A 19143-nucleotide genomic window follows, 5' to 3' on the forward strand; every position below is an offset into this window, starting at 1 on the left:
GTCCAGCGGGTAGGTGTCATATTCCCCTTTACCACATCTCAAAGAAAGGTTATATATAGAGGTGTGGACTCCCTCATTCATAGATCTCAATCCCTTCGATTTTTTGATTTTTTTTTTCGAGAAAAAATATGCCGAGTCTATTGATGCCTTCAATACCTTTATTTAGCATAAATGAGAGTTCATTTATCAAGAAGAAATTAATATGGGTTTCTGGAGCTTCCGCTCCAGGGTATAAAAGTGCGTCGTTGCCAGAGACTGAAGCATTGAATAATTGTTCTTCCTTAATATATGTATACACCATTACAACTTCCTGGATCTTTAATTAAATATCCTAACAATATGGACTATTCCTTAAGAAATGGAAAAGGGAAATTTTCAAAAGGTCACTCTGAATGTATATAGGTATATAAATATGTTTATTGAATTTTTAATAAATACTGAAGCACCACCTTAGACAAGTTATTAGCCTTCAATCTTCAAAGACGTTAAAAATTAAATACAAATTGTATATATTTAATTTGTTTTATTCTTCTGCAATGCTTGTCATTCCTTTAAATTTGCTTTATATAAAAAGAATATATATGGAGTTTTGTGTAGGTTGTCATTCAAGAAAAGTCTAAATAAGTACCGGATATGAAGTATCATCCTCATTATCACCAAAAAGATTTCTACACATCCTGCATAGGGATTGATAAGTAGTTACAAATATAATGTATTTATATGCATTTAAATATTTTTTATGTTTCCAAGCAATGCAGGATTATCATCATAATTTGTACCTACAAAATATATGTATACAAATAAAATTCAGCAAAATAAGTATAATTTTTAGTTAAAAATGATTAAATAAAAAACAACTATATGAAAAACAAATATATATATATATATATACGAAAATTGCTTGTAGTATGTCTTTATTTTTTTTTTTATTAGTTGTATATTGTAAAGAGGTCTATTGAAAACCATATAGACTTGAATAACATACCAAAATCGCTGAATTAAGTTACAAAGGGCATGGAACAAAAATTTAAAAAAAATATAATAATTAATAGAAAAAAATATTTTTTTTCTCAGCTTTTTAAAACTAAATAATGGAGAGCAACAACAGTTCGATGGAAAATATGTGCATAAAAATTTAGAAAACTTTGGTACAGATAAGAAATAAAATTTTATGAAAATTATGGAACTTCCTTATGCATTTTTAGTATGGAATGATAGGGATGATTTCAAGCAGGCATCAAAAATAATTAGGTCTCTCAATGTTATTAATGATCTTGACAACAGGGGTGTTGCGCTCATATAATAATGAATGACGAATCACAGCTGCAATTTCTTCTACAAGTAGTTGAAGACTGTATCCTGACTCAAATATAACTTTAATAAGTATACTTGAATTTTTTTTTGAATAATTTTGATTTGTTATTAAATCATTAAATATATGACAATGTGCTGCACTACAATATTACTTATTAACTTAAAATAATATATTTCGATTGTTAGCCCTGGCCTTGTTCTCAGCCTCACATGGCATTTGAGGTCTATTTTTTTTGCAAAAAATTAGCTCCCACTAAATTAACATTGTATTTTTTTATATGGAACAATTTATTATTTATTTTATGAAGCATGGCATTGCATGTGTTTTTCCTTTGAAAAAAAAGGTCATCAAGATTAAAGTTATCAAAATTAGTACTTTTTTGTTAATAAAAGTAAGAAAATGAGTTTGCATTTTTTTGTATATGTCAGTAGCCTCTCATTGGCTGTGATAAGTAAATGAACTGATAGATAGTCAAAAAGGCTCCATTTCATTAAATTATTTTTATCGTTTTTTAGATACGTTAAAAAGGATTAATCATAACCATTTATGAAATACTTTTGATAGAAGTGTAACTAAACTAAATTTGTTAATTTTATTCAAAGTATATTAAACAGATGATATAAAAACAAAATCACGTTTTTTTCTTGGCAAAAATATGGAAAATTACAAAACTGTATGGCCATTCAGCTACCTCTAAATATTCCTAGAAATTGTGTAAATTTTGTTAATCGAATTTTTTTATCAAAAAAGGAAGGTATTCAAACACTTAATGTTTTACTTTTCCAAAAAAAGTGATTTAACTGGCACGCTTCTATATATATATATTAATATATTAGAAAAACAATCAATCCAAAGGATATCCAGACAGTTTTCATATTAAATTCCAAATTTCCAAGGACCCATCATATTAACAACAGTAATTGAGTTTATCATAACTTACAACCTACAAATACATGTGCAGTTAATTTTAAAATTGTGAGTATATTACCCTTATTTCTATAATATATATTTTCTTTAAATTTAAGAAAATACAGGTAGATACGTAATACGCTCAATCTTTTGAAATATAATTCAAATACAGCTTTTAATGCAATTAAAGGAAAAAAAAGAAATTTACAATCGATTTGTCAATTCCAAAAAAATGTAGAGTAAAAGTCTAAAAAGGGGTTGATAATATCATTAAAAATATTGATATTTATCCTCAATTAAGTTATAATTATTTGTTAGAAGAATAACTATTTCTTTTGATTTTTGGAAATTCAAAAATCGTACTGTTATATTTAGAGTTTTCAAATTGATGCACGCTATACACAGCACAGGTATAATGTCTGCAAAGTAATAATCTTTTTTTCAATAGTAATGAATAATTTTTCAGGAATAATATATAAATATTTATGAAAGATTATACGTATTTTTAGAATACTTAGAATTTTAAAAAGGCAACTTGACGCCTTTGTATTTTATTAAAAAATTGTTTTGAAGAAAAGTAGTTAATTTCAACTCGAAAAATTGTAATAAAATATGCATTTCTAAATAATATAAGATTCCACTTTTAATTTTATAAACATTTTACAAACTCTGAGTTGTGGTCGACTTATTGCAACTCAAACTTTTTTAGAGCCAATAAAAAAACGGAAAATTAGACATAAAATATCTATTTTCTCAAAAATCTATAAATATAGACATCAAGTAATATTAAACAGTTTTGAAGTTTTTTTCGAAACGATTTCGAAAAGAACCCTTATTTTTACTTGCATTGATTTATATATATATATATTAATATGTTCGTATATAATAATTAAAAAACAAATATTGTTATTTATAATAATCGTTATTGGTTTTGTTTTTTTAAATATTATCTCTTTGAAAATTAATACATTTTGCACGCGTTTGAAGCAATTTTCGATGCACTTACAAGATTTTTATAAATAACTGCCGTACATCCAAGATATTAATAATAACCACTAATTATATGGGGTTCAATGGTACCAATTTGCAAAAAAAAATCACCTTTTTTCAAATTCCTGACGGAGTTTAGTCCAAACACCTTAAATACTATCATGGATCCAGGATGGGATTTCAGTATACCAAATCTTCTTCCAACAGAATGGAACACCCATCCACAGTGCAAAAATTCTCAAGACGTAATGGGCGTTCACCGTTGATAATTTTTTGGTCTCCTTCTTTTCCAGATTGTAAAGCACTGGACTTTGCAATTTTAACCAATTGTGGAGCGAAAGGCCAGGTTTTTAAAGAAAAATCATTAGAGTGTATTCCAAAAGAAAACTAGAGACGTTCCAGCAGACTTAAGGGTTTCGTCCGTTCTAATGGAGAACATATTGAATAATCAATAATCAATTAATTTTATGGTTGGAAGTATAAAAATTAAATTGCTTCAATCTTTATAATATGATTTTTTTAATTGAAATGATGAAGAATGATTTGTCTCCTCTTCAATTTTTTTTCAAAGTTCTCAAAAAAAACAGACAAAATATCTTTCTCGTAGGTTTAAATCCCTGTAGAAAAATTTATCCACCCATTTTTAACTTACAACATGTGAGTATCACACTTTGAGTTGGATCATGCTTCCATGAGAGTGGCATCAGGTTTTTTTTATATATATTTATATGTTCAATGAACATGTATTTATACATGTTATTTATTTATTTTATGGATGATTGTTCATACCTTGGTCAAAAAATAAAAAATAAAAGGATAAATGTTTCCTATCCCCCCTGACTATTGTTTCTAATGTCACATAATTATCAATCTACCGCTTCAATATGTGTGTGGCAATTCTTCTTTCATTCAAATCCCTTCATTTTCTTTTTTTACTACTTTACAAAGGAGTATCTGTGAGAAAATTAGCAAAAATTATACGGAAAGTTTATCTTATTCTATTATGTGCATCTATATAATAGCTTCCTTAGTCTTATAATATCATGATAATAAATTCTTTAGAAATTGCCGATTGCATTTAGAACAATTATAGCTGGGGTAACACCCTTAATTTTAATTTATTAGAACTTTTGTTTTATCCAAAGGATTAAATAGGTGTTAGCCCATGAGTTATACCGAGTATAATGAGATTGTCAATCACTTAAAGCGCCTAAGATCTCAAAGTAAAGAAAAAATTACAACAAAACCTTTGATATAAGCCAATTTTGGTTAATGTTTATTTTTAATTGATTCAAACAATATTTTGAACTTTAATATTATTTATATAGATTAAAAATATAAATAAATTTTGTTGCACTGATCACAAATCTTTAATTAGTTATTCGCATCAAATTTGATTTTTGAGCATTTATATTTAATTATATGGTATTATTAAAGTTTTGAAGACATGTACAATTTTTTAAGTTTTTATCTATACGAAAATAAACTTGTAAAATAAAATTCAAATGACAAAAATGTTGGGCAGAGTTTTTAAACTATCAAAAGGCCAAATTTGGTATTGTAAAGTTAAGTTGCACATAGTAATAGTGGCTGTTACTAACACTATAAATAACAATATTAACTATAATAAAAAACCTTATTTGTCTTATTTGAGCTGTCACGGACAAATAACCAATTTTTTTTTTATCTGTCAATCAAAAAATATTGATCATGCACATATAATATTTACACGAATCGACCAAACCAATTAATTTACTTAAAAATTTACAATATTGATCTCAAATATCTAGAAATATTTGTATTAGCAATGGATCACTATACTACAGCAAGAATAAGAATGTCTGACTGAAAAGGTATTATTTTTAGTTTGAAAAGGAAACAAACATTAGTACTTTTGTATTTACTAGGTGTTCAATGGATTCCACGGTGTTGCATGGCCTCGCACCACCCATGATTGGTAAATTGCAATTTTCTTAACTATTACGTATGGATTAGAAATTTTCCCATACGAATTCAATTGTTGTTGATAAACTCAATAGAAAATAAACCATCACAATGTTCGTAATTATTAACAAATCTTTTAAATATTTTTTGATATAGCCATTTACCGGTTCATGATGTTCAAATCAAGATTAAGCAGAAAATGTTTTTTAATTAATGATGTGTCGTTTAAAGACTGATGTGTTTATGACATCATATTTTTACTGTCCGATTGTTAGTTATATGGAGCTTCTTTTTATCATTTCCATTGAATAATAATAAGGAATATGATTCAATTTCAGAAATCCCTAATTTTTTTAACATTTTTTTGAAAATTCTGGTTGTTTAATCTAGTTATGAAAGGATTAATCATCTCATTGGAATTAATTAGAAACTTTATGCTCTTCCTGGAACTGACATCCTAAAAGTAAGGCTTAATTACGGATTATCCTATTCCCATAATTATGTATTGTTATTTATTACTTCTCTAAGGTATAAAAAAAATATATATATACTTTATTTGCCGTCAAGATACAAAAAACGATCATGTTAATTTATGGCTTCAGTGTTATAATTTTATAAAATAATTTATTATAAAAAATGCACCATAACAGAGAAGAATCAAATGGAACACAAACTGAACTTCAACACATATGTTCTATTCACATGAAGTCGGAGCAGCAAATCTTATATTAGTGCAATAAGTTTTCTAAATTTTGTATCATATCTGGGACTGTATCAAATGTTTCTAAACGTAAATGATTATTGTCCTCTAATGGCTTAACCGTTAGACTCACTAGCTTTCCACCTACAAATGTACTTATTACACTTTAAATAGAATAACCATAAATATACTGTAATAGGCATCGGTATCGGTAATTTTTACAAAATCACAATCGGAATTTTTTGGGAATCATCCTATCACTAGTCTAAACAGACTATATATTCATTCGTCTTATGTTTTAGTTTTTGTTAGGCCTGTTTGGGCATCATGGTTATCCTTAATTTAATTTATGTATTTCAGCCATTGAATCAAATCAGACCTTGAATTTTTGTTACATATCTAAAAAAAATATAAACGGAAAAGAGTTCAGAATATTGGTTTATTTCTTCTCACTGTCTGAAGCATCTTTGCAAATATGTATTTCGTTTTTTAAAAACAAACTCTGAAATACAATCATTTTCACTTGATGTATGTACATCAAAAAGCACTATTGAAAAAAAATGTCAAATGAGTTTTACAAATAAAATTTATAAATTTAAAGAGGAATAAATTAAAAACTAATGCTATTATAAAAATGCTATATATATACTTTTTCTATATAAGAAAGTAATTTTTTTGTTTTTTCAGCATAAACTCTAAAATGCGATTATTTCGACTTGATATATGTGTACATAAAGAAATTTCTTGGAAAAATATGTCAAATGAACTATAGAAATAAAATATATATATATTTAAAGAAGAGTCAATTAAAAGCAAATGCTATTATAAAAATATTGAATATATACTTTTTATATAAATACACACAAAAGATTTACTAATAATTTGGAATATTGTATTTTCTTTTTAAATACATTAAGATTATTCCCATAGAGAGACTTATTTCAATTAGTATTATTGAATTGCGTTACGATAATGACTTTTTCTTTGTCTCAAAGAAAAAAGAACTTTATTTTCGTAGTATTTATAGTAGAGAGCATAGTTGGTACACTTGAGTTTAATAGCAAATTCTTTTAGTTGTGTTCTAGCACTAACCAACTATTATTGTTGAATTAGCTACGTCTCTTTGCGAATGGCGAGTAAACTTAATCCTATGCACTGACTCATTTTCTTAATTTGCAACGTCAGAGTATTGTTATTTTTAGGTACATGTTTTTAAATTTGCCAGTTATATGCTGTTATTTGTTAAGTATTCCGCGGGATATATGTGTTTGAAGTCAAATAGTAGCTGGGGACAAGATGGCTCACGCTAGTAGGGCAACACAAAAAAAGAATACAAAATGGAATAATGCAATGCAAAAAAACCTCTGAAGCAAAATTTAAAAAAATCATACCAATGAATAACAATTAATTTCAGTTTATTTTTAATTTGTGATATATGTATGGTTTTAAAGAGCAATTCGCTGAAGGATATTTTCTGAAATTCACAATTTACAGAAATATATTATATAATCAGTTATGATAAATATACTAATGATTCTCTCGGCTTTATGTACATATATAATAATTATTAATGAAAGTGATTAGTAATTAATATTACTCACCAAAGGAAGCCTCACATATATGACAAGAATAATATTATATTGAGCTACACATATAGTAGCAAGGAGAAAGTGAGAAATAGTACTATATAAATCATTATATATTGCATTAAATCTAAATGAAAATCAATATACTATGGAGAACTTGGTAAATTCGAACAACAGATGACAAAGTACACTCGATTTATTCAAAAATTATCCGGATTAAACTTGTTTGAACGGTCCAAACATGTTCTTAGTACTGTCCAACTGATTGTGTTTAATGATTTGCATGTGAAATGCAAGTGTAATTATTAGGGGGAATGTAGTTTTGCCCTCTCTATGGTTATACTTCCTAGTCAGTTGTTCGATGGGCTGGGATTTGTATTTTAGACTATTCCTTTTTTAAAACTACTATACTCTAATACGACTTCTTTGTAGTAAAAAAAATGAATAACAAAATTATAATAATCTTTTGACCATGATCCATCGTGGTCAATATTTAAAACTCTACACTTTATTATTCCTTTACACAATCATCTTGTATGACATATATACATACATAATACATAGTAACAATATAATATCTACATGTATGAACTATATCAATACATGTAAAAATCCCTTTTTATCGAACGATCATACACTATGTACAAAACATGATCCGTGTCTTCGGGTTCTTTCTCAATTCTATTTAACTAACATATTTTCACATCCTCCTTTATTCTCTTTATTCTCCTCTTCTCCACCAAACAAACGTAGAAACTTCCTATTCCTCCAATAAGTTCTCCCATTATCGAAACGAATTTGATAAGTTCTATTGTTTTGTTAAATGATTTTTCCAATATTGTTCACTTTTTTGAAACGGAACTTTTGACTGTCTTACCAGCCTCCAGAAATGGTAAACACTTAGAGTGTTTATTAAAATATTTTTTTGATCTCTCTCTTTTAATTGCATTGCTTCTACTACACGATTGTCTAATGGATTCATCTTATTATAATTGAGTGTAGGAATATGGGATCTCAAATTCTTGCCATAACCTATTTGATTTGGTGAATATCCACACTGACGAGGTGTATTACGATATTCCAGTATTCTGTCACGAAATTAATCGGAGTTGATTGTTCGAGTGTTGCGCTTATCAATTAAACCCTTCATATTTTTCACAGTTGTTTCTGCCATACTATTATTTTGAGGATAATACAGGCTCGAAGGTGACTAAACAGTTTCATTTTTTGTAGAAATTCTTGAAATTTCTAACATTTATAAACACAACCCTCATCCGATCTTAAATTCCTGGAATATCCAAAATCCCTAAACTACCAAAAACGTTTCAAGAATTTCATCAGTATTAGGATCCTTTTTATACTCCTCTATTCTATAACTGGTTAACCAGATAGAGCATCGACACATACAAGGTAAGACTTCCCATTTAATGAAAATAAATCTGTCGACATTGATTCAAAAATCATTGAAGGAATGACATCAGTCAATAGTTCCTTTTTGCATTGACAGGCTCTTTGAGTTTACATGAATCACATTTCTAAACGATCATTTCAATTTCATTATTAGTTCCAGGGCATTAAACAGAGTCTCGTGCAAGACTCTCTGCCTTAGTGATTCCCTGATGGGCTGAATGAAGTTTTAGCAGTACGTCTTTTTGACATGATTTTGGAATGATTATACGTGTTCATGTTAGAACTAGTCCATCTTCTACGCTCAAATCATTTTATATAGTCCTGAATAACTTCACAAATGAATTTGAAAATATATTCTCTGACAAAGACCACTTTAAACAAATCTTACTAAAATTTTATAGTCTTTATCGAGCTTAACTATTTTTTCTAATTTCTTCAATAATAGGATCTATAAATCCAATATTCATAATATTTGTTTCCATTAGAGTGACTCTGGATATGGCTAAACTATTAAATCTTTTGCTTCATTCTTGATGCCTTCTTCTTTTTCTTTTGGATTTTCAACCAAAAGCTCTAGATAAAGCATCAGCAACTGAATGATCTTTTCCTTTCATCCATGTTACATAGAGTTCGTAATGTTGGAGATCCATCCTTATCTTTTGGACCTTCGTGTTTTCGATCTGATTTAGAGAATATTTATTGAATATTGTTGAGAGTGAATGAGGATCAGTGAGGACTTTAAACTTTGGTAATCTATTCAAGTACATGTGACACTTTTTAATTGCCCATTTAATCGCAAGAGATTCCAACTCTACCATTGCGTACCGTGATTCTGCATTGTTAACAAATCTTGAACCTCATTCAACTAATCTCCATCTTTCTTCATGTTTTTGTAGTAGATCGAATCCAAGACCTTTCAACCTGGGTGCATACGTTTCGAGGCGTGTTTCCTTCTCCGGATCGACAATGGCGAGGACAGAGGTATCCGTCAATATGTACTTTACTTCTTCCATAGCTTTGGTATGTATATTGTCCCATAAAAATTCATTATTTAATTTCATCGTCTTCAGTTTTTCATCAGAGTTAAATACATTGGAAAATTATAAAGTCTTATATAAGATCCATTTTGACTTTTTTCAATCCGACTATCTTGGAGCTAGCAGATGAATGCCATAGTTTCTTTGATGATAAATCTAAATCTTTTTAAACTCTTAAGCATGCAATAGAAGCCATTCCACCACTATTACATATAGAAATTTTATTCCTAATGTATTATCCATTTACATTCAGAATATCAATTGGAATTTTATTCAGTTCACATCCACGAACTGAATTGATGAGTAATACTTTTACATATGGTCTTTCTTTCTACACTTTCAGCATTTCATTTCTTTAGCAGGACATAGTCTTCTGTATTGATATGCATCAAATCCAGATTGTCTACATATTAATTATATCTTTCTTCTCCAGGGTTCTTCTTGACTCTTACTTCTTCTTCTTTCAAATCCACTTTTATCATTATCGGCCTTTGAAATTCTATTAATACCCTTTAATACTAAATCCTTTAAACTTTCTTTATTACTCATTGCAGTTTCAACTGTTCTGCTCAAGGTAAGAATGTTTTTCAAATTAAGTTGTTGTGTGTTTTCTAAAAGTTTATGGTGAACATCATCGTCCCTGACTCCACATGGGACTAGAGTGGCCAACCAATCTTCTGATTGCATCTCATAAATTTTTGCCTATTCCGCCAACATTTTTAATTCACAATTAAATTCATCGCAATCCTCAAAAAAAAATTATCGAAATGAATCAACTTCACATAATTATCCCAGGTCTCAATTCATTTAAGGAGTTCTGCGTGTAGGTATTTTCTTCCCCCTTCGACATCATTCATGCTGTTATTCTTGGCCATATAACTTTAGTTATCTAACACCTTATCTCGGAGATTACGAACATTCAACTATATGCTTATCCTAAATTTGAAAAAAGGATTTTTGAATATTTAAATACAGTAATAATAACTTACCGAATTTTTCGCAAAAAGAAGGTGATATTAGACATACTATTTGCACGCCATTTGAAACTATGACCCCCTTTGAGACCATTCATGGTGATGTTCTTAACCATATTACTGTATTAATAAATAAATGTAATTTATTCTTACTTAAGTTATTTGATTCTTACTTAAGTTATTTGATAATTACTTACTCTTACGAATCTAATATTTAAATATTCCTTTTTATATTAGCTCGTTCTTGACACTTTTTACTCATAAACAGGATCCTATTTTTGTATGAATGGCTCTCAATATGCTAAAAATCCTCTCCAAGTCACAATTTACAATAGGTGTGTTCCTGTAAATTGTCTCCTCAGAATTTGCTAGGTCTCGCAAATCGTTGTACGCCCGTATTTTCACCTAAACTACATTAAATTTTGTTTTGAATGGTTCTAGCTTGATATCGACGCGTAAATGTTCGACAATAGTCAAGCTAGCATGTAAAGGGAGTCTTCCTTCTAATGCAGTAATGGCTTGGGTAATTGGGTTTGAGATTATGATTAATTATTGATAATTCTTCATAAATAAACTCATCATTTATAATCTCCTTAGCTTGAACAACCGTTGATGTTTTTTTCATTAAGGTTGTTTAAATATTCCCTGATTACTTCGAAGTTATTGCAATAGTAATCAACTGATTTCAACCAAGTTCTCTAGCGTACGACGATAGGTGCTGGAGGTAAGGGAATTTGCCAAGAAGCAATTGGGGGTAGCTTCTTTTGAGGTATTGGCCCGTTTTTTTTTACAGTAGGATGCTCCATCCGTGATGAAAATTTTTAAGTTATTTTCATCGAAGTCCAAGCCAAGAGTGAGTTGAATACTCTGAACGACAAAATTTGCAGCATTAACGGCATTAGCAACTTTTATGTCGATCATGTTGATTAGATAAGGACGATTCAAGAAACGCCGATCCAAAGGACCCATTAATCCCTTAAATTTTGGAGACTACATCCTTGCTGACAACATCCATTAATCGATTTAGAGTCCTTCTACTAGGGACAATTCTATTGGCATATTTCTTCATAAACTTTGAGATAATGGGGTTTTCCACGAGTAACAAAGATATATTACAGGAAACTTGTATCTTTAAGAGGTTGGTGTTAAAGTTGTCAGAATCATCATGAGTCAAATGTCCTTCGTATGCATTCATATTCTTGATGTGGGACGAGGACATTAAGTGTCCTTTGACTCTTTGAATGGGGGCTGTAAGAGTACTTAAATCGGCATATTCGATAAAACATTTTTTTGTCGTCTGGTAGGTAGCTCCAAATTTCATGGCTTCCATTAATTTCAATCCCGGTGTAGGGATAATTTTTCTTTCGGCATTTCACTAATTTAATTCTACAAACACAAACTCAAAGGTACTCGTCAAAAAATAGATTCTTTAAGGAGATGTGAGCACAACAATAATTTGTTAAAGAAAGAATAAATAAATAAAAGGGGAAATTCTACCAACTGTTTTCCTTTTCTAATCTCAGAACAGTAATGGAATTGACCAAATAGCCCAGCTTTATGTATGATATATATATATATACATGATATAGGTACACATAGTAATAATATAATATCTACAAGTATGAACTACACAAATAGAGGAAAGAAATATAACTAATTAGGGGGTATGTTTCGTACACGAGAGATTGGTCTATAATTTACATATATTTAATAGTGACAAATTCTAGGAAATTGATTATCTGGGATCAAGTGTTCAGTGGGAAGTTGTTTAACTTCTAATAATTACATCCAATAGAAAAAAATAAAAAAAATTCTTTATTTTTTGAAAAAAATATACCTGAAATTAACAACATAGATCCGGTAATATCATCTAAAGTATCCATTTGTTACAAAATTTTGATTTTTTTTCCTAATAATATTCCAATTTTTTTAGAATTTTTTCTTGTATAAATATTGTAAAAGTAGTTAATTTTTATGTAATAAATAAAAAAAAGATATCAGGCAACGGTTTCGGTGACTTTTGTGAACTTCGACCACTTTTTAAAAAGATATTGTGGAGAAAAAAACTAATAATTGTACACAAAATAGTGTATTTTTATGATTAAACGTAGCCAAATACATTTTATTTAATATAAATCAAATTTTTTAAATTTCGTTCATAAATGAATGTTGCAAATCCAAAGATTATGCTTGTGCACAAAGTAACCTGGGGCTTTCCTAACTAAATTGTATTCTTCGGTTTTATTAATATTAAGAAACGAAACAAATCAATAACGAAACTAAGTTAACATCTGAATAACTAAAGAATACTTGCTGTATACTTTTAAGATTAGCTATAATGTATCAGCCAATTTAACTGTAGAAACCAATAAATGTGAAATTTTATTCGGATTCGAAGATTTCTAATATTTCATCCACATTTTCGACAATTGGCATTCCTGAGTGTGGTGTATATTTGACAGAAAAGTTACTGGAACAGAATTGGCAAACCCAAATTTGCCCGTGATTGGATGTTACAGTATCAAGACCATTAACACTATTCACACTTTTACCTGCCTGGTGTTATCGAAGGTAAACTGTACAACATAGTATGTTTGCCCTTTTCTGATGTCCTTCTTTGACGTGCGCAGCCACAATACTGCGTCAGACAATCACAAAACGTGCCGATAAGGTTTTTTTGTACGAGATCTTTTCTTTCTAACGCCATCAAGTGTAAATTGATCGTGAATGTAGAACGTAGAACTTGTAGAACGTGAGATACACTTTATAATAGCCATCAAAAAATTCAACAAATAATTGAGTACGTGAAAATACTGATTTTGGTAAATATAAAGTAGTTTTTTCAAATGTTTGACCCTGAGATTTATTTATTGCCATAGGCATTGCTTACTTACCATGTTCCTTCCTCAACCATAATGAAAATTGAAGATACAAACTAAGATTAACTTGCTCATCCTCTTCCTAATTCTCTTTTTTTATATGTATTTAATATACGTTCTCCCTTTTTCTGTTGGTAAATAATTCGTGTTTTTTTTGTTTGTTTTTTTGTGCATTTTCGAATTGACAACCCATACCTTAAAAAAACTTTGATACAAGGCAAATCAATCTTGTTTTATGAAAAAAATCAACTTTTAAGGAAAAAATCAAAATTGGCCTCCAGAGCTCAGAAATAGGGACTGATCAGAACTAATCATAGTACGTAACTCAAAATATCGAACAACTTTGATTGTATATCTAAAGTATGTATCTGTCTCTATTTTTGAAATAAATGCGTTTTCATCATTGTTTTTCTACGCGTGACACACATAATATGTAGGATAATCACCAATGCATCAACTTACTCCATCTGTTGGACAAGTAAACTAAAATATGTCCTACATTAAAATTCATATTACGACCAAAGAAGCAATAACGTTGCTATGAAATTGGTGCCAAAAGGTACATATTATTTTAAACCTACAGAAAAAAAAACAATTCAGATTTCAATATCACTTTTATATTATGACAACCACAGAAAATTACACCAACTAACTCTGCTTTCCTCTACTGCAGAACTATTCCATACTCTTCCCACTTCGAAACTTTAATAGATTGTTTTGAGTTTAATCTTAATATTTTATCATTCAAGAGGTTTTAGGTTATAGAATGCTGTATTTATCAAGGTGTGGTAAAACCGAATGTTAATTAATTTTCGTTTCCTTTAAGATCAACATTCCGGACTATATCTTTCAGTAATGTTAGTACTTTTAAATTTGCGAATCATATTAATATTAATTCATTAATGCTGAGTTGGAAAATATCTTGTCACTCGTTAAAATAACTTTTATGTCAACAAAATGAGAAATACTTGGGTGAAAAATGTGTTTACAGCGTTATAAATACTCTCTTGAGGGTTTATACACATTTAAATAATCAAATAAAGCTTTTTATACCCTCAGAAACACGTTTTGTTGGGAGGGAGAAACGATGGTAAAAACCTTTAGATAGAAACTGTAAGTTAGTGCATTTCTTGAATATATAAAAAAATATGATTTTATTGAAAAAGCTTTCCTTAGTTAATTAGGAATATGGTTTTGTGACTTACAATAGTCTTTGTTTTAAATTAGGCTATTTTAATAATTTAAAAACATGATTTTTTTTGCGGGTCGCTAGAAATCCTGCCGGTCTATATATATTTCCAATAGCGTTGTAAAAAGTCTAAAAAAGTGCTCATTGATATCAAAAGAAAAATATTAAATTGTTCAAGACTAAAAATTACTGCCAAAGAATTGTCAGCATTCATGTGATAAGTTATTAAGCATGGAATTACATATCTTGATATTAGCAAAAGAAGGTAAAAAATATTTATATTATAAATACAGGCATTTATTATGTTGAACACAATAATAATGTTAGATATATGCAAACTTTTTGCAAACTCCTCTTATCAGGAGGGTTGCAAATTGTAATTATTTTAGTATGTAAAAAAAAACTAACATGGTAACCATAACAATTTGAAAGGAGAGAGGCTTAGCTGTCCTGATGTTTCATTAAATTATCTGTGAGATTAAGAAAATATCACAAGTCTCACTACGTATCAAGCAAAAAACTTGGCAGAAATTACTCTGTTTACGATTTTCAATTCTACTCAGACTCCAAAAGAGACTTACCTTCATAAGTACTGATGTAATTTGTGTATATTTTGTAACTGGGCTGCTGTTGTGGTCTCATAAAAGATTGAGAGTATGTTGTAAGTTATAATTGTAAGCCTTTGTCGGACTCTGAATTGGGGGTCAAAAACGGAGTCATTCTTGCCAATGTACATGTTTATTTCCGGCTTCCCTTCCTCCCTTGTCACAGCTGATTATACTGATCTAATGAAATGGCATGATAGCTAAGTTGCTTTCCTTCAATACATTTTTCAAATTGTCAGAGTTATCATTTTGATTTTTGGTTTCTTTTTCTTTTTTTTCACATGCCAAAAAAACACGTGTTTTATCAATCTTTTATAGCTCCTCAGCGTTGCTATCCGTCATTCATGAACTAACACATACTTGTGGTTGTGCTGTATAATTATATTTTATCTCCTCAAGAATGAATGCATTATAATAACAGCTTAAGAGAATAAAAATAACACTGTTCAAATTTCTACAATAACAAATTTAAAGCTAAAATCTGACGAGTATTTACAACTCTATAAATATTCCTTGGTCAATGTTTTCATTGTGTTGTTTTTTTTTGTCTTCAATGTTAAAACTCATCTGCTTCCACAACCTATAGGTATTTCAAAAATAGTAAAACTATCTCAGTAATAATAAATATAAACTTATATAAAAAAAGGCAACATAAAATTGATATCATAAAATACAAATTTTTGAAACAAAAAATATCAAGTCCCCTGTGAATAATTATCCCCTTCACCCCGTTTTATATTGCATAATAATTAATCCTAATATAAATAAAATAAAATCATAATTATAAAACTATTCTACTTAGAAATTAACATAATCATCATCCAAATAATTTATTTATTTGGTTGGTTTCGACTAGTGTCTAAAAAAAAAGCCGAATATTGTCGACTCATGATAAAATATAATAAAACATTATGATAAAGTATACTAAAACAATATGATAAAATCTATTGAAATAATATGGTAAAATGAAAGGATATAATGTGGTGTGTAATTAAAGTAGAGGTGGATTATTGTTTAAAAGTCTCTTAAGCCCGCAAAGTGAAGACTTTCTTCTTACCTCTTCGGAGAGGTTGTTCCATATCCGTATAGTTCGATTAAAGAAGCTATATTGGAGGTAATTAGTATTTGCCGACGGCTGAACTAAGTAAAATTGGAAGACAACCTAGTGGTGTACACCTTACTACATACTTTGGGCTTGATATTACAATGAAGCAGTCCATTAATAACTTCAAACATCATAACCACATAATCCTGAAGTTTCCTCCACTTTTCAAGCGAAAACAGCCCGACCAGATGTAAACCAACCTTATAGGATATATCGCCGCATACCATCTTAATAAAGCGTTTCTGTACGTTTTCAAGAGCTCTGATTTCCTTTCTATACATTGGATTCCACAACTGAGAATAATAACTAATTAATGTACACCACATTATTTCAGTGATGCTAATTGGTCCCATTTTTTAGCTAGCCGGATTTTATGGAGTTGGCAAACTGATTTTTTTTTGTTAAGCTGCTATCATTATTGCTAAAAAGTGAACTTCCTTTTCTGTTACATACAAACCATCATTAGTATATACGAAAACGGATTGAATATTTGGGAGTTATCATCAAAAAGATGGAGAGTAACCCTAAGGATATATTACAAAGTCATAATTGTAAGTCCTTGTTAGACTCGAGTAGAATTGAGGATCGACATCAGAGTAATATTTGACTGTTTCCTTCTCCTACTCGTCGCAGCTCCTCGTAACTGATCCAATGAACCGTCATGACAAGTAAAGTACTCTCTTCCAATATATTTTTCATATTGTAAGGGTTACTGTTATGATTTACAGTTACTTCTTTAACATTCCCAAAATTCTACCGATTAGGACCAATAGTTATGTTTATCTTGTGTATTTTTTAGTGGCCCGTTTCAATGCCTGATTGAATATTCGTATGTGATCATAAAAGGCGGAGTTATAAATGTAAGTCCTTGTTAGACTCAGAGAAGAATTGGGGATCAATATCGGAGTAATTCTAGTTAGTATCCTTGTTTATTTTCTTTCTCCCTCTTCCTCCCTTGCTCAGGTAATTGTACCTGGTCTCCTCCAAAATCATTTTGATTTTTAGTTGTTGTTGTTTTAACATCCCCATGATACAAATGATTTTTATCACTAAGCATCACTGAGAATAATATACTAGTACTACGCAACGTGACTCTTCGCATTCCTTCCGTTTTTTAAATAATGTGCATCTATTACTCATGACTCATTTTAGTGAACGTACTGAACCTAATCATTTGCTTGAATCATTCGTTCGTTTATATCGTAAGTTCCCCATATTTAGAATATATCACTCAACTTCATTTAAATCTTTATATCCCCTTTAACTTTTTGATAAGTACTTATGAAATCTGAATATTTTCATGTGAAGAAGAATATATTTGTGTATTGCACGGTAGTTCATTATCTTAATTCTTTAGGGGCACTCTAATTCGCATACACAAACAACTGCAAAGTCACCAACTTGCCAACTGAACTGTTTTAACAAAAGAACTGATTCTCTAACAGAACGAATCATCAAAAGAACTGGTTCAACACCAAAACTGAATCAGTTTGTGTATGTCCCTTCGGGTAGTTTAAACTCCACCGCCGTGTTTCTAAGCATCAAAAACCTCTTCTAATATTCTATTTTACAGCACGGCCCATGGATTGTGCATGTGAACTACTGGCCCCCAAAAAAGATTAAATTACTCTTCCGCTGCTTCCTTGAGCATCAAGGACCTGGTGTAATATCCTAAAAACGCAGCTGGCCCACGGGTTGTGCCGATGATCTTAACTAAAAATCATTTATTACGTAAAATGAACGCGTAACACATCTTTTTTAAATTTACCAGACAAACTTTTTTTGGGGAGCAGCCTCAACGCCTTTTTAGAAGTTCGTGCTTTGGTTGCAGAATCTTTATTATCAAAAACTTTGGACATTATACACTGGTGGCAAAATCGAGGGATTTTTATTCTAGACTTGATAAATTAATGGGAAAAAGACAATGCATTTTTGCTACATCCGTCCCATCGGCATGTGTCTTCAACATGACAGGAAAAATAATCTATAAACGTAGAAATTGATTAAGTCTAACTAAAGTCACCCAGATTTTATTCTTTAATACTACTTTGGATTAAATGCATTTTGATCCGAATGAATAGCTTCATCTTGTAATCAATTATCCATCTAATAGTTTAGAATTTAATTTTTCAAAATTTTGTTGTCTTGATTCAATACAGGTATTTAAAATATCAGTTTGAATCATTTCGAAAAAGGGTAAAAATATTTTTGATTGGAGGGGGGGGGGATCTATCTTAGAACTGATCCAGTGAACGAATCTTTTTAGTGAATTGATTCAAGTGATTTAGTTCAATTCCCAGTACTTATAATGTGCGTTCTCCCTTTTCCTTTCTCATCAGCATACATACAGGGAACCTTGAATTAGGGTATAATATTTCTTTAATAGTGATACATCCCTGTGGAATTAACAGTAAAAAAATCCGCTGTGTGTAAAGAAAGGGAAACTTTACATTCTACAAGTAAGCCCTTGGGACAAACATCGACAAGAATGGGCACTTCG

Source organism: Lepeophtheirus salmonis, chromosome 5 (genome assembly GCF_016086655.4).
Source record: "Lepeophtheirus salmonis chromosome 5, UVic_Lsal_1.4, whole genome shotgun sequence".
Classification (NCBI taxonomy): Eukaryota; Metazoa; Arthropoda; class Copepoda; order Siphonostomatoida; family Caligidae; genus Lepeophtheirus; species Lepeophtheirus salmonis.